The sequence below is a fragment of the Periplaneta americana genome, chromosome 9, assembly GCF_040183065.1.
Source record: "Periplaneta americana isolate PAMFEO1 chromosome 9, P.americana_PAMFEO1_priV1, whole genome shotgun sequence".
In the NCBI taxonomy this organism is placed as follows: Eukaryota; Metazoa; Arthropoda; class Insecta; order Blattodea; family Blattidae; genus Periplaneta; species Periplaneta americana.
Window position 1 is genome coordinate 113,392,977 of NC_091125.1, and position 25,484 is coordinate 113,418,460.

The 25,484-nt window shown below is 32.6% G+C and overlaps 1 protein-coding gene across 6 annotated transcripts in view; it reads left to right on the forward strand.

The window, feature by feature from the left end:
- Positions 1-25,484, forward strand: part of ab (BTB/POZ-zinc finger protein abrupt) — a 243,431-nt gene that overhangs the window by 192,448 nt on the left and 25,499 nt on the right. The window lies entirely within an intron of this gene.

The window sequence follows — 25,484 nt, forward strand, 5'->3', positions numbered from 1 at the left end:
TTTATTTTTTGCAACTAGCAATGCTAACTTATACAATGTCTCCAGTGCCACCTTTGTTGATTGTGTAAAATTGTGCATTACTTTCGAACTTTCAACTGGCTTGTTTTTATACTCGCCATGATTGGTTAACAAGTGTGTGTGAAGTAGTGATAGTTTCATAGAGTTATTCAATAGAGTTTCGTTGCAAATAATGCAGAGAAGAAGAGGTAGATTACACATATTTCGCACAAATCCATATTTAGTGTAAGATTCATGGTAAAATCTATATTTCATATTTTTTGGATTTTCGACTTACTTGCAGACGGTTCAACACTATTTCATTGAAATTCTGTGATGAAACAGATTCTGTTGCACTTTTCACAGTCAATAATTAATATTTTTCATTGATTTTACTTTTCCCTCTTTAATGAATTTATCTGTATTGCAAGGGAAATGAAAATATTTAGCCTACTATGGCAATAATGAGAAGAGACTGAATGATTATAAATCTGCTCTTTAGTTCGCAAGTATAAATAGTGAGAAACGAGACTAATCTAAGAAGCAGTGGCATATGCAAAATTTTTTCAAGGGGGGTCATTATTAAAATTGTTTAAATTTACATTATAAGTATTTTAAATTTTGTGTATTATTATTATTATTATTATTATTATTATTATTATTATTATTATTATTATATTAGCAGTTGAATTTTTACAGAGGGATGTGAAACTAGTTGGGGGAAGGTCGTTCATCACAATATCGTCATGCTGCAGCTGCAAGGAAATATTTGCTATTGTGAAATTTTCACTAACCTCGCGAGAATCACTACGTGACTTTTTGGTAAAAAATGATAAAATTGAACTTTGCGGTCAAAGAACCCGGTATGATAATGTGATGTTTATATTAAAAATATGCACAAAATGTTAAATGAACATTTCACAGTGAAGTCAGAACTCTTAACGAGTGGGTGAATACCACTCTTCAAATTAATTTAAAATCGACAGTTTACAATATTTAACATCTGCACTGCAGAATAGATTTTGATATTCTGACAGTAAAAAAGTAAAGGGAAAACGATTATGAATAAAAAAATACTCAAATCTAAATATGTCTCTTCCCCCCCCCCCCCCGCAAAAGTTCAAGGGGGAGTTCAAACCCGGTAAGCCTCCCTTGCATACACCCTTGATAAGAAGTAAAGAAACTGAGCCTGCATACAACAGTCATCACACGCATATATCATTCATAATATTATAGGAACACAATCAGCATAATAAATGGAGCTGCAAGATCTCATTGTTGAGTAGAATAATCGAAGGCAATACAAATTCGCTGTGGCAGAAGTGGTTTTCATTAGCTCTGATCATTCATGTAACATACATGCTTATTTAAAATTTTACGTAACCTCCTAAGAAGTCTTTGCATATCCCCAGGGGTCCATACGAGTACCTCCGGTTGCAGCCATGGGGACATAGACAAAACATAGAGATAGGGAAATAACTGAAAGTACTAGCTATAGAGTCGGATGGCACTGTTTTGAGGAAAACCTATTATCTAGATAACAGCGGCAGGGCTTGATGATCCCTACACTTCAACAAACAACCACTATCTGATTTACTACTGTATTTTTTGAAGAGAGTGACAAAAACTTACAATGGTAATACAACAACTGGTAGAGAATTTGGATAAAGAAACAACACTGAAGTCTTCTGTTGTTTCAGGCAACAGCCGATAGTACTTTAGTAGTACATAGTGCGCGTTATTTTAAATTTACCTTACTATGCCCTGCAATTCACTCAGCCTGTTGTATTGTTTTAAGTAATAAGAAATGTATCAGATTCATCACATTTCAACATGAAATTAAAAAGCATCTTCTATGTATTATGTGATATTATTGAAGTTGTATAGCTAGTAGTTAATATTTGAAGCAGAGTCTCTGCTCTTCCATTTTTAGTCTTATCACCAAAGTAAGGAGAACTAACTGTATGAGATGATCATTTCAGTATAAATTTGCTTATACATTTACATACACACATACACATACCTTACATTATATAACATATATACATACACACACACACCTTACATTACACAACATAACTTATACATACATACATACATACATACATACATACATACATACATACATAATTGAGTATGCTTATTGCATCCCCATCTTCACTTCATGAATTGAAATTTTTGTGTCCTGATCTGACATCTGTAAGGAAGAGATTTCACGAGCGTGTGTTTAGTTGTGTGTGCTTCTGTGTTTGTGCGTGTATGCATGCTTCATTCAGTTTAGTATTTATCAAAGGACATATAATTATATTGTAACCAGACTGAACTTGTGTGCAGGCAAGAGCACTAGTGCGTATAAAATGTCTAGTTCCTTAATTCTAAAGCTTTATGTAGAAAAAAATCTTTAAAATGGAACTATTTGAGGGGAAACCATGAACATTATAAATCTTTAATTTTTTCAGGGTATTTCAAGCTATTCCCATGATTTTTCATAGTTTCAGTTTTGAAATATTAGCAGTTAGATAAACATCTCCTTTTAAGTTACTGGTAGTGAGATTATATATGATAGCCATCTTCATAGAATGTTATGTGGGAAATCTTACGTAAATCTTGCAAACATTGTGGTAACTTGATACTGAAGAAGATGTAGAAAAAGTGTGATTAGATGTTGAACTTATAAAATTTTTTGTAGTCTCGTATTAAATTTCATGTTACAGTGAATTATACCAACACATTTCTTAGATTGATATGTTTGTGTTCACTTACTTCTTACTACTGATACAAAGAAATTATACTCTTTACATCAGCTTTTTATTTCTGGATACAACTATGCAACATATTACGTTTTACCTTTGTGAATTTGCAAATATGAATTCAGCATGTTACCTGCCAACAAAAATTATATAAATTTCAGATCCATTTGGAAATTTGTATTAAATAATTTGTGTGAGAAATAAATTGCTTCTACTAAAAATTAAATCTACAACAAAATCATTTTCACGTTTTATACATTTATTTAGTAAATATAATTTTCACAGTGTTTTCAGTTTTGTATGCTTTTGAGCTTCCTTTCCTTCTATTAAGTGAAAGTTGTTTATTTAATCATTACTGTATCATATTTGATCGAGTTTCAATTAAGATTTAATGAAGGTTGGCCATGATAATGAACAAGATCTGTTTGTAAACTGAAATAATTGCTTTATACTCTACTTATATGGATAGCCTCTAAGATATTTGGACTTAATGTAAGTGAATATACGTAGTGAATGTTCAAACTGATACGAATGGCCTGGACTTCCAGGGCCTGTGTCAGAAGATGGTGGTTCCCCTGTGGACGATCGTCATCAGCAACATAAGCCGATGTGTCCTGTATGTGGTCGTGTGTACAGCACAAGTAGCAACCTCAAGCAGCATATTGCCAATGTTCACGCAAAAAACGACTTCTGGGAACCTTGCCATGTTTGTGGGAAAATGTTTAAAACCAGACAGTATTTGCACACACATCTTCTTCAGACTCATGGTATTCGTCAGAGAGGACTAAAAAGTGTGAAGAATTATGGGGATGTAACATCACCCGGTGGAAGTCAACTGTGAATCAGTTGAAAACTCTTTGGATGACACAACCTCGTCAGCAAATCGTGAATAACTGAGTGAAACTGTTGAGAATGCACCAATATGTTTGAGGTAGTGAACTTGAAGCAGTACACAATTAGAGCTCTTATTACCTTAAAGATGCAGGACTAATACACTGCAAATTGATAAATGAAGAAACTATATATAAACTCCCAAGTGATATTTGAGACTAAATTAACAGTTTTTGTAAGCATTTAGTTTTGTGCAGCATAAGCTTGCAAGGTTCTGACATTTTCAGTTTCATTATAGTGAATATTTAGCATAGGTTTTTCGTTTTGTGTTAGACATACGCAATTCAAATCAATTTACATTAGACCTCCTTCGACTTGAAAACTTACTTTAGACCTCCTTCGAGAACACTTAATATATAATTTGATTTTATTGAAGGCCTTAGTTATATGTAATGATAAATTTCAACATACCGAAAAGCCTTAGTGCACACAGAGTGGAAATGATCATCTCATATGACACTTGAACTACACTACCATATGGAATCTGTATTACTTCATCTTAACATTTATTGGAAAGGAAATACGCTAATTTTTTGGAAGAGGAAGGGGAGGAGAGACCAATTTTAACTTATCCAATGCATGACATTTTGTATTCTGTAGTTAGAAGGTTGATATTGCATTGGAACTAAGTTATCATTTAGTGTGGATTATAAAGTTGAACTTGTTATTGATATGCCGCTCCCTGTCGTTGCAGGGGCGGCTGTAGTAGGCTCCTCCCCCTCGTCTATCCGCCCCCCGTGCCCGTTCTGTGGACGGGTTTACAGCTCGCCAAGTAACCTGCGTCAACACGTCATCAATGTACATGTTCAGACGTCTGAGGACCAATGGCATCGCTGCGATGTTTGTGGCAAGAGATGCAAGACCAAGCATTACCTCATCAATCACAAACTTCAGGCACATGGTATCCGGCAGAGACAGGCCACAGGACCTTAACTTGACTCCATTTAATGGGGCAACTATAAAGTCTGATATCGTAATCATCATTGGTTTGGCAGTACAAGAAGATTGTTCCTTAAAACAATGGACGTGAGACTTTTTTTTTCCAAATGATGCTAAAGTATTGTGCCATGATTCTAATTATTTTAAGTGTGTGTGAAATTTGTTCATCATATGATATAAACTTGTCGACCTATCACAACTAGTCTTCAAAATTAAAATTGAAAGCTGAATTGGGTACATTAAAAGTTTGAAAATTTGGGTTTAGAGGGTCAGTGATTTAGAATGTGTGACAAATTTTACTCTGATTTAAAAATAAGTTAAATTTATATTTTATTATATGGAACTATATTTTGTATAATAGTGAAGTTAATTTATGTAAGTCTCTTTATTATTTAGTACATAATCATAGAATAATAGTGACTTTAATTTTATTCATATTTGTACAATCAAAAGCTGGGCCTCAATCCAGCGAGGAAAACTATTCTAAAAGTGCTTGGAGAGTTACCTCAGGTTAAGGTTTCTATAACAGTTTAATTTTTCATTACTCCTTACTTCCATACTGATTAAAAAATAACAGTTTGTTGAACTGAATATTATATTTGTGATAGTAGCGAGTCAGTGCTTCCCTGGTACAGTTTTCTTAGGCTGTTTATGCTATTTTTAGGAAATTGGTGGACAGTAAGAAGTATGTTACTGGAATGTTCATAGTGTATGTGTATGTATAAACATGTGTGTTTAAACACTGCACACAATTGAACTTTGCTTTCATAAGAATTAGGTAGGAATAAATTGAGTTTAAAATGTGCTATGGAAATTAATTTTGGTCAATTTTTAGAAGCAGTTTTAACAAGTCTTGTAAATAATATAGCATTGCTTGATAGAAAGTAACAATAATATGTATATATATTACAATGAGCCTTGCACATCTGGTTCTAATAGCGCGAAACTGGATTGTGATAAGTGATAACATATATCTTCTTTGCCTTCATCACTTCCTTTTTGTATTCAGAATTGTTATGACAGTTGCTGATAAATAGAACAGTGTTCTTCAACCTGTGAATCATCGCCATCATTAATGAAAACACAGTTTAGGCTTTGGGCATGTTTCATTTTAAGATTGATTTTAGATCTGATCTCTCCGTCTTTTTACAATCAATCTACGAATTTTTTACCTTTTGGTTTATAATAAACCAAACATTTTATTTTTTACTTTCTCATTCATTCTGATATCATTATTCCCCTACGTGAATAATTATTGATTATGGTGGTTGTAATTCTATGAACTTTGTATTGAATGAGCAATTCATTTTTTGTGTGTTCTTATTGATTGATCATATCTTAGATTTGAAGATCTAACTCATTGTCCAGCAGAATATTTTGAATTCTCGAAGAACAAAAATCAAGCCTATTTATTTCCATGTTCCATGCATAATTTTTTTGATATTTAAAAATTATTTTTGGGAACTAGAAAGTTTTATTTGTGGAAATAGCAATATTTTAGTGCAAATATCGTTCAAGTTTAACTTTATATGTGAAATATAATTTTTAAATGTAAACTGTTTAAATGTGTCTGTTGTTTGCCTAATGTCATATACAAACATATTTTATAGAAAATGTGAAATAGAAACTTTTGACATACTACAGTATGTATAATGATTTCTTTAGTTTCTGTCAGTTCAGATTATTTCTTTTACATAATATTATGGCTTCTGTTTTTAGATGATTTAGTGCTGTAAATAGGAAATGTAAATTGATTACTTAAAACTCACCGATAGAAGTTTTTGCTCTTCTTCCACATAAGCATTATTTTGGTCAAAATTTCAAATATATGAAAATACATCATTAAACCACCACTCTCTTAGAATGAGACACCTTATGTATATTGTGATATGTGGAACTGTGGTACTCCACACAAATATTTCTTGAAGCAAAGATATGTGGTTTTCTTTCTCTACCTACTGTTTAAATTTGTTATAGATTGGATAATGTAAAGCTAAGAACTGTATTAATTTGCATTAAGTTTTGAAAAATGGGATTTTGTTAATGTGGTTGATTTATTTGAATATCAATTCTGCATATCTTCACGACTCTTAACACCAATATAACAATGTTTTAAACAGTACATATGAACATTAATGTAGTAAATGTGTCTTGTAGATTCATCATAGAGAAATTTCTTCCTTATGTTTTATGAGGAACTGATAGGAAAGATTGCAATGCAGTTTAGCTTTAACCAAAAAAATGTAAAAGAAGAAATGCTTATTTAATATATTGAAAAGTCAGCAATATTTTATTAAAAATTGTGATATATTTTTACAAGGAAAGTTGAATAGAAATCTCTTTCACATTAAATATTGTATAATTATTATTTTTGTGTCTGTACCAGTTAAGAATTGGTATTGGGAAGAGACAGTGTTATGTGTTGTTTGTTGTTCAGTCAACTATCCGAAGACAGGTTTGAACCCCATAAGTGACACCAATAAAGCACCACTCATAAGGAAACTAAGTCAGGAGATAATGGAGTAAGGTGGCTGCAGAACATACACACAATGCTGCAACATATGTTGTTAAGAAATTCTGCAGTACCACTATTGATAGATATGTGGGAGTAACATATTGTAGTCCAATTTTTCTTCATCAGGAGTAAGTGTAGTCTTATTAGTTTTTTCTTACTCTTATTTTCTTTCTTTCTTTTTTCTTTATTTTTAGTCTTACAGAAAATTATTGCAATAAGTATTTTATTACTTTGACCGTAATTTTTATCCTAAAAATATACACACACTTTGGATGTTTTAAAACACTCCTGTAATTGAAGACAAACATTTCTCCTCTGTTGTACATATTCACAAATGTTTAAAGCGACTGCCATGAGCAGCAATGCATTTCTGGCAATGTTCCAGAAGGCATGGCCAATTTTGGATTACCCTAATGGAAGAGTAATACAAGTAGCTGTAATTTACTGATTTACATCCTCCAGTACTTGTGTGAGTGTGTGTTTTTTTTTTTTTTTTTTTTTTTTTTCTTCCATACATAGAATTCTTTAGTGTGCTAAAGATACAATTTTAGTGATATTAAATCTGGTGTCCACTTATGTTCCTGAACTATTATACTAACTCTGCAATGATGATTATTTTCAACTAACCATAAAGATATTGAAACATTCTATTTCATTTTTTGGCACTTGATCAAGTATAGTAGGTACATTGTTAAGAATATTAATTCGTGTTGAACTCAGTCAATCTGGTTCACTAATAGATGATGGAGACTACATAGCTTATGACTCCATCCATGCTCCAGGCAAGTTGTTGAAAAAATCAACTATGGTGTGGTAATGCTGTGACAATCATCTTGCTGCAAGAAACTTTTTTACCATTGCACTTGCTATAATCTCTGAGATAGTTCAGACTTATATTCTTGCAAGTCTCTTAACTGCATCACATTCTCAAATTTCTAGAATGTGAAGAATGTGTTCTCTAAAATGTAAATGGTCTTGCTAGCATTTTGAGAAGTAGAACTAACACTGATTCTCAGATTACACATTATCTTCTACCATCATTTGCTCAAATGTTAGTAACTCATATTTCATCAGGGACTGAACTATGAACATTCAAAGTGTGTAGGCTTTTTGGGATACTGCATGCAGTTGTTAAAATTTTGATAAATTAAATTAGCGCATACTTATGAAACTTTACAGGGCTCTGAAACACATTTACACAAATTGGAGTGATATATATCAAAACATTCCATAGACCATTTTTCCTCACTGAGAGGTGGGTATACCTTTGGTAATATGCGAAGAAATATTGAGATTTCTCTGTAAGTATTTTTCTACTTGGATGATAATACAGTAAAACCTTGGATTACGAGCATAAGTCGTTTCAAAAACGTGTTCTTAATCCAAAACATTCGCATATCAAAGCGACTTTCTCCATAAAAAAACAATGCAAACTCAGATTAATTCATTTCACAACCTTTTATTCATATAAGTTACAGTATAATTTAGGTAAAATTCAATACAATAGTGCATCACAAATTACTTCACTGTTTTGTTGTTTCTGAGTGTCTTTCATCTGTTTTACTGCTTAGTAAACTCTTTGAACATTTAAAGAACATATTTTCATTGTCACTAACAGAATCACTTCTGACTGCTTGATTGACTGGAATCTTTTGCTTTGACTAAGAACCTATCCAATGACACCTGCTTTTGCCTCATTTTGTGAATTTTGCGGAAATGTGACATTACGTTGTTGTTAAACAGATTTATCACATGCACTGCTACGACCTTATCAGGATGGTGAATTTGAACAAAATTTTGTACTGCTTTCCACATTTTACACACTTCTTTAATCTCATTTGAAGTGAGGACTTCGTCCGCCCTTTTCTCCTCTTCTTCCTCAGATGAGAGTCCCTCCATTGCCTCTTGCTGTTGCTCGCAATGCAGATCCATCAGCTCGTCAGTGATTATGTACAAATTGTGCTGCTTGTATTGCAAGACATCGCTCGTTTATCAAACAAAAATGTTTCCTTATTGTTCGCTCGTTTTTCAAAACATTCACAAACAATACAAATCTGGCTTTCAGGTAGAAGCTCCCTGTGAAGCAGGCTTGAATAATTTCAAGGGAAAAATTGTTCCGGGACCCTTCGCTTAGCATACGAATGCTCTACCGACTGAGCAACCACAGGAACCATACACGACACCATCACATCGTTCCCTTGAAATTATTCAAGTTTGCTTCACAGGGAGCTTCTACCTGAAAGCCAGATTTGTATAATATATTCGTTACTGTAGGTACGTTAACAGAAAGCCACAATTTAAGTCACACAGAATTGTGTGCACTCAAAGTTGGATTTCTGGCATCTGGTCAGCCCATTTGAGTTGTGTGGATAAAGGAAAGAATTGTGACAGTGTCATGTATGGTTCCTGGGGTAGCTCAGTCGGTAGAACATTCGTGCGCTAAGCGAAGGGTCCCGAGATCGATACCTGACACCAGAACAATTTTTCCCTTGCAATTATTCATTTGCAAACAAAGTTACTCGTAATCCAAGGTTTTACTGTAGTTGTATATTATGTTTCATGAAAGGTTTCAAAAATATCAAACAAGTACTAAATTAGCAAATACATCACCCATATTAAATTATATAAGGGATACTTCCTATAATTTAAGAAATGTGGTACTGTATAAATGAGAAGTTTGAGAAACATTTGCTATAGTTACTCTTTAATTTTCATATCTTTTTGGCATTACAGCAATTAGAACAATGTTGATTTCTCAATTAATTGAACTTTGCCAATAGTGAATCACTGTGTGGTACCAAAATTAAATATGAAATGTAATTTTATAAGTGTGCAAAAAAAAAACACTTGGAAGAGACTTCCCTTAAATTTGATAGAAAAACTGAATGTTTAATATTAGATAGTTTTTAAATATTAATAATGCGAAATTTTAAATAATTTTGTAGATTATTTCCTTCTATTTTAATTTCGTAATCTGTACCATTAACAGTTTCATTATTCCATTTCTCCCATGAAACATGCTGCATTGTAGTATATTATTTATTTTTAGACGAATTTTGAATCATCTTTTCTTTATATAAAACATGTTTCTTACAAATTAATATCATTAAATATCATTCCTCTTGTACACATATAACCAAATATGTATTTTGTCAAAATTGGTAAATTGGAAATGGGATATTATTGAGTACACCTGCATTGAAACCACTATGTTGCATAATATATATTTGGACTTGGATATGACAAACCATCTTGTGATACTAGTTTGTTCAGATAGAACTCATAACAGTAATCCACATTTCCATATTGGAAGGCATCTGCAGATATTGGTCTGCCTATATGGACTAGAGATCTACATACTACTGGTGTGTGTACAGCACACTTAATTTGAATTTCATTCCATTTTTGTACTTCTTCATTATATGGAATATAACGGGAAGGACTGTATTGTGATGCTGCTGAAAAGTATATTTCGTTTTCAGAATCCTGATATGGAAATTCCCCCCCCCCCCACCCATGCTGTTTATACACAACAGTTTTTTCTAACGTGTGCGATGGATTTTGTTCATATTAAGTTTCGTGAAGCATTATATACAGAAATTATACACGTGAAATATAATAATTATTATTACTAAAAATTAATGGGTCTTTATTAAAAATTTAACATAAGCAATCATCTCAAAACTGGTTTCAGTTATTTTATCGTGAATAATACATCTCTCTCCCTCTCTTTCATAAAATATTGTGTTAAATAATATAATACAGTGTGTGTCCATAAACATTTTGTCGGAGAAATTAATTTTTATTTATGTAAGGTAATTATGCATTCAGTCACAAACTTTGGAAATTAAAAGTACAGTAATAATTTCAAACCTAAGTAGGACGACAGAACTACTTGAAATTGCTTTTTCTTGAAGGATGTCACTAATTCTGAAGGCCTCTTTCTTGCTATGTGTGGTTGAATGCTCACAAAATATAATTTAATTTCATAGTACTGGCTATTATGCAAATTTAAAACGGAATGAATATCGCATTAATAAATAGAGAAAGTTTTTTTGCATCATGTCTTCTGTATATGTAGTGAGATAATAACAGACCTCCAGGTTTAACGAGTACAATGATGATGAAATAATATTTGAGTACAATATACAAATAGCTATTTTATGTGAATTTGTTCAAAATTAATTACGTATGTAGCTAAGTCATAGGGCTTATAAATTAAGTCATGTGTCTGATCTTTCGGGATTATGAAATTGTCTTTTATGTGCAAAGCAGAAGATGAAAGTTTATTTTCATATTTAGGTGCGTAATGAATAATTTATGTAAAATTTTCTACAGTTAAAATGTTAAAAGTGTTACAATTTTTAAAGAAGATAATGTATTCTTATGACAGATGGACTGTATTTCTGTGATGTCATCTTCAGTGTCCTTTGAACTATTGCTGCTCCAACTGGTCTTTATTTCCAGCGTTTGCTTTCGTCAGTAGTGGGGATGTGCTGCTCTTATGGTGGTGGATGGTTGTTTGTGTGTCGTGTATTATGAGATCGAATAATGTATGTGTGTTGAATTGTAATTGTGTATTTAAGTACATGCAGTTGGTATGTTATTGTGTATTTGTATATTTCGTATTGTCCTAATATGTTTAACTGTGGACTTTTTGGTGTGATGTGTTTAGTTAACTAAACCATACATCACATCAAATTACGCAGAACATATTGCTAACAACAATCACGACTACAATAACATAGAAATAGATATGGAAATACTACACATCACACCAAAAGTCCACAGTTAAACATATTAGAACAGTGCGAAATATAAAAACACACAATAACATACCCACAGCATATACTTCATACACAATTACAATTTAATACACATAATACACGACACACAAACAACCATCCCCCACCATAAGAGCAACACACTGCACTGACGAAAGTAAATGCTAGAAATCAGGACCAGCTGGAGCAGCAGGAGTTCGAAAGACACTGAAGATGACACCACACCGGTGTTGAAACGGGGCCCGTCTGTCATAAAGGTACGTCATCTTTTTAAAAAATTGTAACACTTTTAACATTTTAACTCTAGAAAGTTTTATAGTTTTAATCAAGTGTTAAAGTGAACAATAAAAACAATGAATAGTTTAATTTGTGTATTTGCAGATTATGCTTAACGGTTCAAGAAAATCAACCATAAATGGGAATATTATCAAACAGTTTCTACTATGTTGTTCCAAACTGTAAAACAAACGAGAAAATAAAGTTTCATCTTCCTTACACAGATTGTTTTCATGGTTGTGGAAAATAGACATTTCAACTAAGAAAGCAAATAATGTGAAATTGAATATTGTATAAAACAGTCTGAATTGGCTTGAAACACTAAATTTGATAGAATGAAAAATCAAGATACCAAGGTCTGTTATTAAATATATTTCAGTCTGTAATTTATCTCCTCCCTTACATACCTCCCTCTGTTTATCTCGCAATTTATGTTTATTCATCCCTTTCTTCTCATTTTTCTCCTTCCAATATCTACATTCACAATAATCTCTGGCTTGGCTCATTTGATAAAATTCATTTTACAGTATTTATGTTAGAATGCTGATAATAGTATAAAAATGAAGACTGTAAAGTATATTTTATAACAAGAATATTTATATTCAGTATGCGTTGCAAGTTCTGCATATTCTTTATGGTAAATAGCGAATTTGGTGACTTCAGGATATGTAGAGTGGACGATTTTTAAAACTTTTTCACATTTTGTTAGCCTGGGAAGTTCTTTTGACTAGTATCATTTTCTTTCAAAGCAATTATTCTGTTCTTCGCGATTAAGCTCACATCCTCTCATCCTCCTCAAAAAAGAAAGCACTGCTGATGGGGAACAGTGCATTCCTTCATAACATTTAAAATTCCTTTTAACATTATTTGCGTATTTTTATGAATACTGTTAAAAGAAGATTGTAAATGATGATTGTAGATAAAGGAAAACTTTATAGAAAGTTAGCTTTTTTTATTCTTTGAAGTATTATATTTAAGTGCCATCTGTATTAAAGAAAGTCATTAGTTAGTAGTAGTACACTCAGTTTGGAAAACACTGTTCTGACTAGCGTATTTGATACACATTGCTTTGTGCAAGGTTGTTAGCAGCTGAAACCAGAAATATAGTCAGCATCATTATAGCATCAAGGTTGGATGCATTTTGATTTGCAGAGTTCCTTATTAAGAGATACTTGTATACAATTTGGTTAGTGAAGATTTATATTTATATTGATATGCTATATTCTGGCATTAAAATTGCTTGAAATTTGTGTAATAAATATATAGATATGAACATGTTGGAAATTTTTTATTTAATAGATACCCATTGACGTGTGAAGCAAATTGTGGGCTCAAGAATGGTTTCATTGACATACGTTTTTAATGTTCTTGTTAGAAAATTTTCCAGAAGTTCTGTGAAATTGTCCGAAGGACACTTGTTTTAAGTTCTTTTATGAACATTACAAAATTCTACTTGAATTTTGTAACAGGTGTTCTTACGTGAACTTAACAGTGCAAATTCAAATAAAAAATAAATGATAAATATGACAAGATACTGTCTATAATATTTTTGTCTGCTCTTAGTTTTGATAGTGATCTCCTCCCCGTTTCATTTATGATGGTGATGATTCTAATTGGAACCATTCTTGCTGGCCTGCATTGCAGGGGCAGGTGCGGGAACGGGCTCGGGTGATGGTTTGTCGGGGCCGGTTAGGAGTTTCGAGTGTCCGCTGTGTGATGCAGTGGTAATCGAGCTACCAGCCATGCGTGCACATCTAGAAGAGCATTATCCCCGTGACTCCCCCACATGTCCTGTTTCTACTTGCGGCAAGGCTTTCTCGCACCCCAACTCTGTCCGCAACCACATGCGAATGAAGCATGCACAACAGTGGGACAAGATGAAGACTCTGAAATGGTCGTACATGTGAGCAGTTCACTGTCACTGGATTACCATTATATATTGGTCTCATTCATATTATTCTGGTCACAGTTATAAGTTTCAATAATGAACAGAAGTTACTAACAGAGAATGAGTGAATTTTAAATTGTATGAATCAGACTGATGTTAAAACTGTATGCATGTAATAATACAGTAGTGCTGTGAGATGTGATCTTTTTTAATGACTTCATATGTAGAGTGCAGTGCAGAATATTACTTTCCATGGTGATATCTGTGAAGAAATGACATATATGAAAGGAAAGTTAGATGACGCTATGGATTCACTATATAAAAAAAAAAACCTGTAATTTACTTAACATGCAAGTTATTGAAGACCTACATGTTTGAGGAGTGATTGTAGATGGAACTAGGTATATATCTTATTCTTATTTAATAATGATATAATTATATCATATTGATGCCGCATTTTTTTTAATGTTACATATTTGGAAACTTGTAATTATGCAGTTCATTAGAGATCAGTTGAAATTTGTCAGCACTTCATATTATTTTAAATGCGATGAACTGTGCAGAATTTAATGCATGACATAGACGAAGGACAACATCAACTATTTATATATCGTATACCAGGAAGAAGATTGAAGAATTAGTGACTAGACTTGTTTACAGTTACTTGGGTCAACTTGTAAAGTTTGTTCCATTTATTTGGATCAACTTATGAAGTTTGTTCCATTTCAGTCTTAAATTAAGTCTCATTTATTTACTAGTCCACTTGAAATAGTTTTCTGTAAAAGGCGAATAAATTTGTAGTTAACATTCATTTGTTGATATTAATGCTGGATTAAATATAAAAAATATAATACTATTTCGAAACATAAACATACCATTACATAAATATAGTAACATTAATGCACCTCACTTTCTTTGCTAAATTTGATGGTACACATTATTTTTATGTGGAAAGGTTTTGTGACATTATTTTTCTTAGTTTTAAAGAAAAATTGTGCTGTAATTACAAGAGTGTGTATAAAGTCTGGAATCAGTGTGAAGTAATATTATTGCAAACTGTTTTAGTATTTCTGTACACTTGGTTTCGATTAAATTTATTACGTAGTTTCGTTGTGACATACAGACATACATACATACATACCCACTGCTTTGGAGTAATGGTTAGCATGTTTGACCATGAAACGAGCGGGTCTGGGTTCAAATCCTGGTTGGGACAAGTTCCTGGGTTTTCCCTCAACCTATTAAGAGCAAATGCTGGTTAACTTTCGGTGCTGGACTGTGGACTCATTTCGCTGGCATTATCACCTTCATTTCATTCAGAGGCTAGATAACCGTAGCAGTTGATAAAGCATCATAAAATAAACGAATTGAAAATACATACGTACACACAAAGTTTCTTGTTGTTTCAGCTTCATATTAAATCAAAAGTTTGTTTACACATTGCACTCGATGTTCAATAGCAATTTTTATCCTCATTATTTAAAATATGACTTTTGCAAGATATCCCACTGTTGTTCTGAAGTAACGGCATACATAATTGAAATTTGATCGGAATTGTCAGTTATATCTAACGTGTTTTATCCAAATCTAACAGTAAGTTTGGGTTGCTATGTAGTTTTTGTGTTTCAATTATGAGTTAAATTGGAGTGTATAGTGTGTTGGCCTCTGCTCTTTGTTTCCCCTTCCCAATTTATTACATTCTAATACAAAGGAAAATCAACCAAAAAATGTATTACTTCACTTCAGTCATCTCAATCCCTGACCACAGAGGGTATTGAACCTTGAATTGATATTTCTGTCCAATATAAACCACAAGTTTTATATACAAATTATAACAACCAACATTACATCATGCAGAGGCCATTTATTGCTTTCTCTGTAGTACCAGACTTAATTTGATTTTGTAAGAAATACACTAACCATTTAAGGTTCATCATAAAAAATTTACCAGCCAAAATTTTAATTCTATATAGTCTAGGTCGAAAATTTATTTTCATAAATGTCCAGATGTATAAATTTCATCATTATACACCTTTGTGAACTTAGGTGGGAGTTATATTGTTTAGAGGTTCAGATTCGCAGAGTAAATATAAATAATCTTGCATTGAATAACATTATACTTATTTTTTGGAACTTAAGTTTAGAATATTAATGCTAAAGTAAGTTACGTGATTCCACATTTTATGGATGCTCTATGGAAACAGAATAGAACTAGTGGAAAAGAAGGCATCATTAGTGATAGGATGATTTCACTTGTTGTTCGACTTTTTTTTTTTTCAGTCAGAAAATTTGTATTGCTAATTACATAATTAATTAAAATAATTTGATAGCAGTTTGATATATTGTTATATTAACAATATCGTCGGTGCACTGTATCACTTTCTACTTATTATGCAGTATGTACAGAAATATAAAATGCCTGGTAATCACACAGTGTGTTAAAGTACATGCACATGCAGTGTCAAGAAGTATTTTTCACATTATTTTGAGCATTGTTTGCAGTTTATGTTCTTGGCAAACTTATTTACATATCTACATACAAGACTGTCAATAAAGAACATTTTAATAACTAATTTTCCAAGTTGACTATAATGTTTTTAAAATGCAAACTATTAGTATTAATATTATGGATCTTCTATTAATGCTGTCAACGTTGCTACAGATTTAATTTTCACTATGGAATAGATTATAGCAGAGCAACATTTGGGAAGTTACTTTCGCACTCACAAACATAATATTAAAGTTTTCTCAGTTCGTACAGAGGAAATAGTAGTTGACACGTCCTGAATTGTATTATGTGACATAGACTATACCAGATATCATTTTATAAGTGTAGATATGTAAAAGTAGATATGTTGTTAGTAAAATTTATTTTAATAACAGTTTTTTTATTGAGATGAGGAAAGTTCAATTCATTTGATCATCTTTTTAATTTCTTGTAACAATAGAAATCTTTCGTATTGAGGTTGTTGAGATATTAAGAAACATTCAGTAAAGGCAGTTTTGGTGTAGCAAACTTTTAATTTAGTAATTTAATTTATTTTATTCTGTATCCAAGAGAAATTGATGCTCCACTATTGTAGTTGGTGAGTCTGTTACTTGTAAGTTGGTCTCGAATGATAGTTATGAGTAAATTATAAATTTTACTTGTTATAAGTCATATATATTACATTCCATTTGCTTTTGAATAAACTGTACTTCAGGCATTGGTATAGAAATTGTAAAAGAAATATTTTTTCTTTGACAAAAAATATATAATGATTGAGCTCGAGAAGTTTTTGTTTTTTGGCATTGACCAGTGAACACTGCAGAAGTACTTAGTAGATTATCCATTGTACCATTTTTGCCTAGAATCCTTCATTCAAATCCTTATATTGATTTGTTATTGTACATTAAAAGAAATCAGACTTATGTCATAGAATGAATATAAGTCAGAAGTTTTCGGAAAATTCATACATGCATTTTTAAATCATGAATCCCACAAAATTTACGTGCTTGTGTCAATTAATTCGTCGGCGTGGGTGGCGCAGTCGGCAAAGTGCTGGCCTTCTGTGACCGAGGTTGCGGGTTCGATCCCGGCCCAGGTCAATGGCATTTAAGTGTGCTTAAATGCGACAGTCTCATGTCAGTAGATTTACTGGCATGTAAAAGAATTCCTGCGGGATAAAATTCCGACACAGCAGTGACACTCATATAACCCTGGTAGTTGCGAGCATCATTAAATAAAACATAATTTATTTTTGTTTTTAATTAGCCTAATTCTTCAGATAATTTCCAGTTTTTCAGAGAGATAAAATACTGGTATATAAAAGGGTAATAATTTCATAGCACATTGTGTACTCACGATACCAATGGTTCACACATTCGGTTATGTTTAAATTAAATTAAAAAAAGTGTTCAGTGCAAAGTTATTTGTTTTGGCCAAACTGGAAGTTAGATGTTCACTTGTTTTTTTAATTGCCACTGTTAGTACACTTTCATGTGAATAATGTTCTATTCCATTTTATTTATATTAACTTCTTTCTTTATCTTATGTTACTTCTCCTTTTGTAACGATTTACAACCAATGCAGTGTAGGGGAGGCGATATCTTTGGACCAATATTAGATCTCTCACATTGTGGGCCTCCCTGACTATGATGTCAGCATGATGCAAGACCACTGCGAGTAAATCACCAGATAAGTAAACGACAGGGGACAAACACGCAGTCCCATGGAATGGAGATAAATTTTCGTCCATGCCATTAATTGAACCATGGACCACTTAGTTGGGAAGCACATGCACTATCCACAGAGCCGTAAAGGTGGATTATACAGTAGAGCATCAATTATCCAAAACAATTGGCGACGGATAACTGATTTTTCAGATAACTGATCATTTACAAAAACAAATTGTACCAGTGTCATAGGAGCAGTATGAAATAAAGAAACACTGTTATTAAACACAAAACTGTACATGTATATTTTGTATCACGTCTTACAAATAAAACAGAGAACTGACTAGCTTAGTTTGACAAGTTCAAAATGGCCATTAAAGTAGGAAATACAGTTTAGGAAAAGAAGTCCAAAATTTTCTTTCCTTCAGAGCTTGATTTTTTTTTTTTTTTTTTTTTTTTTTTTTTTTTGTGCAGCCAAATCTCGCAAACAGCACTAAAGGAACTTCTACATGGCGAGCACGCAAATTTGAATTTGCCGACTGGAATGCTTTCAGTTGATCGGTATTCGAATAATCGATGCTCTACTGTATTACTAACTACAGAATTTCCATTAATAAAATTTTATTGCTTTATCATAGTAATCATACTGACATACTCATTAAATTCATACACAATTCTGTATTAGTATAACATTAATAAGATATAAGATAATAATAATCAGAATGGCATAAACGATTTAACTACAGTAACTTATACGCCTATGAATGTATTATTTTGGATGTAGATTTGAAAACTGCAACAGAATTGATCAAGCCGGTATGCTTAAAAATGCTGTTGTGACCCAATTCATATTTCACAATTATAAAGAATAAACATATTGCCAGTTACCATTCATTTCAGTTACCAACATTACTTTTATTAGCATGCAATAGATGAAATAAATTCGTAAAGAATTATGATGAAAACGTTATTGTTGATAGTAGTGATGGTGAAGAAAGGAAGGATGGTTATGATGGTGATGGTGATGGTGATAGGATAATGTCAAAATTTGTACCAGTGTCCAGTGTATTTTAACTGTACACTTGCGTTATTTTTCAATCTGAAGTCTTATTAGTGTAATATGTAGCTGATTGGTGATGTATGCAATGGAGGGGAAAAAGAACTTTCCACCCTACCCCATTATCTCCTGACCTTGTTGCCTCATGAGTGATTCCTTAGTGGTATCACTTACGAGGTTCAGTCCTGTCTTCGGACAGTTGACTCAACAACAACAATTAGCACACAATTGAATGAAGATGCTTTGAGTTTCCTCATCAAAAGAAAGAGTGTTAAAGATGTAATTTTCAGTGGTCAAAAACCATTATAATATGAAGGTCTATTAGGGTTTTCCTTTTTATTTAAATTTTTATTTTTTGGTTCAAGTATGAGCCTATCAGGCTTTGGGAGAGAGTACAGAAGAACTAAAATTGTAGTGAATTAGAAGTTCTTTAAAGCCCTAGTTTCAGCTTATTTTCTGTCTGGCCCAGGCTTGTGTTGTTTTAAAGCAGTGAATGTTGTTTGGGAAAGTAATCATGCTGATAACAGCTATATTGTCTTTTATTGATTTATTTTTACTTTCTGTATGATTACACCTACTTTCACTTGCATGGTTGTCTCCAAAGATTTTTTCCTTCAGGAATACAGGTGCTAGAATCTTATTATAAATTACTGATATCTTTTCATATTTTCACTAATTTTACATAGCAATTATAGCAATTTTTATAAAAGCAGAGTAATTATAAGAATGAATCAGATATTCGGAAATGTATGGAATATGTGTAAAATTAATTACATACAAGTACTTAATCTTAACTACATATAAATGAAAGCAAATAACCTACTTTTTGATTATAAAGGATATCTTTTGTGCTCAATCCAGAAAACAAAAGTTCATCTTATTTCGATGCATTACTAGTAATTCCATTTATTCATGTCTTTTAAGTTATAGTCTTATAAAATACACCAAACGTAAAGGAACTGAATGTTGCGAAATTCGTAGAACTTGTAAGAAAGTGCGTGTCGTCTTCGTGGCTGCTTCAACTTAGCAGAAATTATCTAGCTGTAATAACTTGGTGTTGTCCCAAGGCCAGCTCACTCTGTGCGTTGCCAGTTGGCTCTCAGAGATTGCTATGGAATGTTGATAGAATTGAGAGATATTGACAGAATGATACAGATGCCTAATATAGGAAAATAGGAAAACCCCGAGAAAACCCGCATCTGTGACCTTGTCCACCACAAGTGCCACTGGATTTTTCTTTTTTCAATGACTGAGACTCAAACCTGAACCGCCTGCATGACAGGCTTAATGTCTGACTACTCAGTCCTGGCAGGGGTTAAGACCATATTGTTTTTATGTGGATTTATAAACTGAAGGATATTGGAATTATAAATATTCCAGAAATAAAGTATGAAAAAATCTGCGATTATAGAATTGCAAAACAGAATAAAGTATATTTTGAAATTAATTTATTTATAGTACCGGTAATTATTATCATATACAGTAGAACCCCTCTTATCTGACACCAAAGGGACCAGGCTAGTTCCAGATACGAGATTTTGCCGAATAATTGAATAAATACCGATATATACAACAAAAAAAAAGTTTGTGCTAAATGTTGAAACTGAGCCATGTGAAGCTTATTTCTCTATCACTTGCTTATAACTGAATAAACATAAAAACTGTGTGAATTTTCCTTATTAAAACACATCACACAACACAAATAATACACTAATTTTAGGTTCAAATGTTCACTGAAAATTAAAGTTCGTTTGAACTTCCTAATATAGCAACGCTGATGGCCCAAACATAATTAAATAAACATAACAACTGTGTGGATTTTCCTTATTAAAACACATCAGAAAATACAAATAATACTCTAATTTTAGGTTCGAATATTCACTGAAAATAAAAGTTCGTGCCAACTTCCTAATGTGGCATAACTGATGGCCCAGACTGTGCCAATATGGCAGATTTAAACTTTTTTTTTTTGGCCCAGCCAAAAGTACTGTTGTTTTGGTATTGCCGGTTGAGTCCCGGTTACGAGGGATTTTACTGTATATGAATTTATAATTAGCTAAATATTCTTTATTGAAAGCTAATTAAAACTTAATATCAGTATATTTTTTCTTTCTGTAATTTACCTTCTTCAAACAGCTCCTCTCCTTAAGATTCCATTATATATACTAGATGGACTTGATATCATTCGATTAACAGTTAAAACAATCATTGTCTTCCAGGCAGAACTTCTAGTAAAATGCAGTACTCACCACGTAATTTACGAAGTCTTGGTCATATTAATTGTAAATGGGAAGCTTCCTTATAATATATCTATTGCTCTTTAGTTATCTAAATGTGTTGATCTCCGTTTCATTAAAGTTATTGATTAAGACATGTGATTAAGGTAAGTCTAGTTAACTTGAACATCCATAATGAACTCTTTGCAATGCATAGAACGTCTAGCAAAATACGAGAATATCTAATATTAGTTGTCTTTTCAAAATTTGTCGAAAATTACCCATTTATTTCTTGTCTCATTAACTGAATGCATCATAAAGTAGAACACTTGCTTATCAGCTTGTTAGAATCTGTAGGCTTCCAATGCTACAGAGAAGTTCATGCAATCAATAGAGTTGGTAATATTGTAGCATTCAATAACATCTCAGAAGATGCTTATACTATTCATCCTACAATCTGTTAATGAGACTGATTATATCAAAATCAAGCAAAAAATGTTGACTGTGAATAGGAAGTGTTTCAGTCCTTCAGAGATAGAAATTCCACAGTTTGAGGTCTTCTGTTTGGCGCTCAGGGAACCATCTATAGAAGTCAAACAATTTTTGAGTGAATTTGGCATTGGTAATAGAAACTTAAACACTGTTATTGAGGGAATCAATGAAAATTTTGTCACTGTAGTACACCATCATATCTATAAACATAAACAATAATGAAATATGTATATTTAATTTATCATTGTGTGAAATTTTATCGATTATTGTCTGCAAAGAATGATTCAGTAGGCTTTGTCTTAAGGCAATTTGTATAGAAGCAACTCTAATGTTGTAAATTAACTTATATAATAAACGGGTTTTCTTTCTTTTATATAACATACAGTGCATGACATATATAACTTACCAGCATTATAAAGTCATAATGCATGTGTTTAGTGGGCAGATCCAGCTGTTCTCTCCCACAGGAGAAAAACGAATCAGTGATTTAGGCTTATAGTCCCATGCAAATAATGAGCTGGTAAGAGGTAATAAAAAAATGTTACGTCGAGCTTAACTTTCATCAAAGCATCATGTTCAAAATGATGTCTTTCTGGATGCAAGAATCACATTGGTGTAGAAAATTCTGAAACACCTTTTGCAGCTCTCTGTCTGTAATTTCCTTCACCACTCCAGATTTCATTCTCCAGCTCTCCAAGAGTGTTTGGATTGTTCACAAAAATGTTCTGTTTTAAATTCCACCACAGATAAAAAGTCACGGCCATTTAATTTGAGGAATGAGCTGGCCAATGTCTGCGACTATTAATGCAATCATCAAATGCTTCTTCTAATATGGCGGCTGTATGTGTAATAAGCATGCTGTTTTTCATCTTCAGTTAGCATTGCAAAAAAAAAAAAAAAGACCACAGTATCTTGCACATAACTGACTGTATCATAAAATAAAATGGAACAAATTACCCTGCGTGCAGCATTACCACTCCACATACCTACTTTTACCTCTGATTGAGGTTCTGGGTGATTATTGGCAGTACATCTCACTTGATGATATGTCAGAGGAAGAACAATTGTTTGTATGCGTCTGAAGTCTGATTAGTATAATATATAGCTAATTGGCGATGTATGCAATGGAGGGGAAAAGGAACTGACCACCCTACCCCATTATTTCCTAGCCTAGTTGCCTCATCAGTGGTGTCATGTTGGTATAACTTGTGAGGTTGAGACCTGTCTTCGGACAGTTGACTAAACAACATACCTACTTTCTGATCGTGAAGAGCATGCACTAAACGAGGATTTTTAGTGTCCCAGTACCTTATATTATGAGAGTGGATATAACTGCTTAAGTGAAACCAAGCTTCGTCTGTCATTAATTGAGATGGATCAACAGTACAGAGTGCAACATCCACTCACAAAAACTCACGCAAATACAGTAGCTGGATCCTCTTGCTGTAATCAGTGTTACTGTACTATATAAGGATAATAGCGCATCATTTTCAGTCCTCTTAATACTGATCTTTGTGACATGTCGCATTATTTTTTAATTGGCGTGAAGATTTCCTAAGGGTTAGCTATCCTTCGGTTTCTCTTTTCATCTAAAACACCCTGTTTCTCGCCACTTTCTAAATAGTTCAGTTACGAATTGTCTTGAAGGTCTGTAACTCCAGGGAAACGATGTCCAAATTTACATGCACAATTTGTTGTAAGATTTCTTCTTTAACAGATAAGACTCAACAGTGAATATTCGTTTCGACACTGTATCACGCCATTGTGATATCATAACCTTGTGTGTGTTCCACAAGAAGTTAGAAATCACACTGAGGGATTTGCAGTGATTCGTTTTCTTCCTGCGAGAGAGCTGTTGGAGAATGAAATCAGGCGAGTGCTGAGTGAAATTACAGTTAGAGGGTTGCTGAAGGTGTTTCAGAATTTTCTACACTGATGTGATTGTTGCATCCAGAAAGGTGGATATCATTTTCAACATATGCTCTGGTAAAAAATAAGATCAACATAACATTTTCTTATTACCTTTTACTGGCACATTTGTATGGGACTGTAGGCCTAAATACTGCTGATTTGTTTTTCTCCTGTGCAAGAAAGCTATTGGACCTCCCCACTAAACATGCACACCACGACTCGTGATAATGCTGGTAAATTGTATATGCCGCACATTGTATAATATAATTAAATGTATAGAAATATAAAACATGTGGCAGGTAAAGTATAGTAATTCTACTGCACATTGAGGTCACTGCAGTTTTGTACCAGAGAAACAGGTGAGTTTCAGATAATAGATAATTTAATTACAATATAGTTCTCTCTATAGATAGTCTGTGTATTTTGTATGTGGTACAAATAATGTTTTATAAATGGTTTATTTATAATTTTATAATTAAGGTTGTAAATAATTTTAAATTTATTTTCATTTCATAGTGTTATCTTTTGATTTTAAATAACAAATATTTAAAAGTAATATTAATTTTAATTTTGTCCCTAATTTACATGCATTAAACATACTCAGAGTTATATATTAACATATTTTCTCTCTTTGGAGAAAATAGTAGCTAAGTTAATATTAAAGTGTGCAATTTATATTACAACTTTGACGTGAGTACGTCTTTGTTCGAGATGAAGTTGATGAGAAACTCTAACATTTTTAGTGTAACATGAAGTTCAAGAAATCTCTGCTAGATGCTGCACATGCCAAAGTGTAAATGTGTTGCCATGTCAAGTTTTGCATAGTCTACTTGGAAGTGAATAAGTCATCTACATAATTCAGGTAGCAAGTGCACATTTGCCTGTTGATTCGAAACCACTCTTGACTGTGAGTTCGATTCCTGCATGGGCTGATTACCTGGTTGAGTTTTTTCTGAGGTTTTCCTCAATCATAAGGCAGATGTCAGGTAATCTATGGCAAAGCCTCTACCTCACTGTGCAAAAATATCTTACTATTACCAATTCCATTGATACTGAATAACGTAGTAGTTGATACAGTCATGTTAAATAACATTAAAAATAACCCTAAATCAAATGCAATAAAAATATTAAACCATATTCCTAATGATAAAAATGAGAATAATATGATAATAAAACAAAGACATATTCAACCAGTCACCAGGATTTTGTGAACCTCTGTCTTCTTTTTAATTATATGTAGTCCATCAGTGTTAATGTCACATTTTGTCATGATCGTTATTATAGATTGTGTTTGCTTGAGCCTCTTTGAACATTAGCGAGCCATAATTTTGAAATTAAATAAGTGAAAGTTTTTGAAGAAAGGGGATCTAGCTGTACATATTTATGAATAAAGATACATTGTAAGCGCTGTGCATTTCAAGTGATTTCTCTAATTTCTTATTATGAGAGTAATAGATGTCTTAGCAGACAGCCCATATTGTGAGCCTGCTGTAGATAATAGAAATTTAACTTGGCTGACAAAGACTATCTGCACAACTTAGTCTGTCTATGTAGTATGGAATTGAAAATGCTGAAAATGCACTTTATTAAAGCTGAGGTGATCAGTTCATATA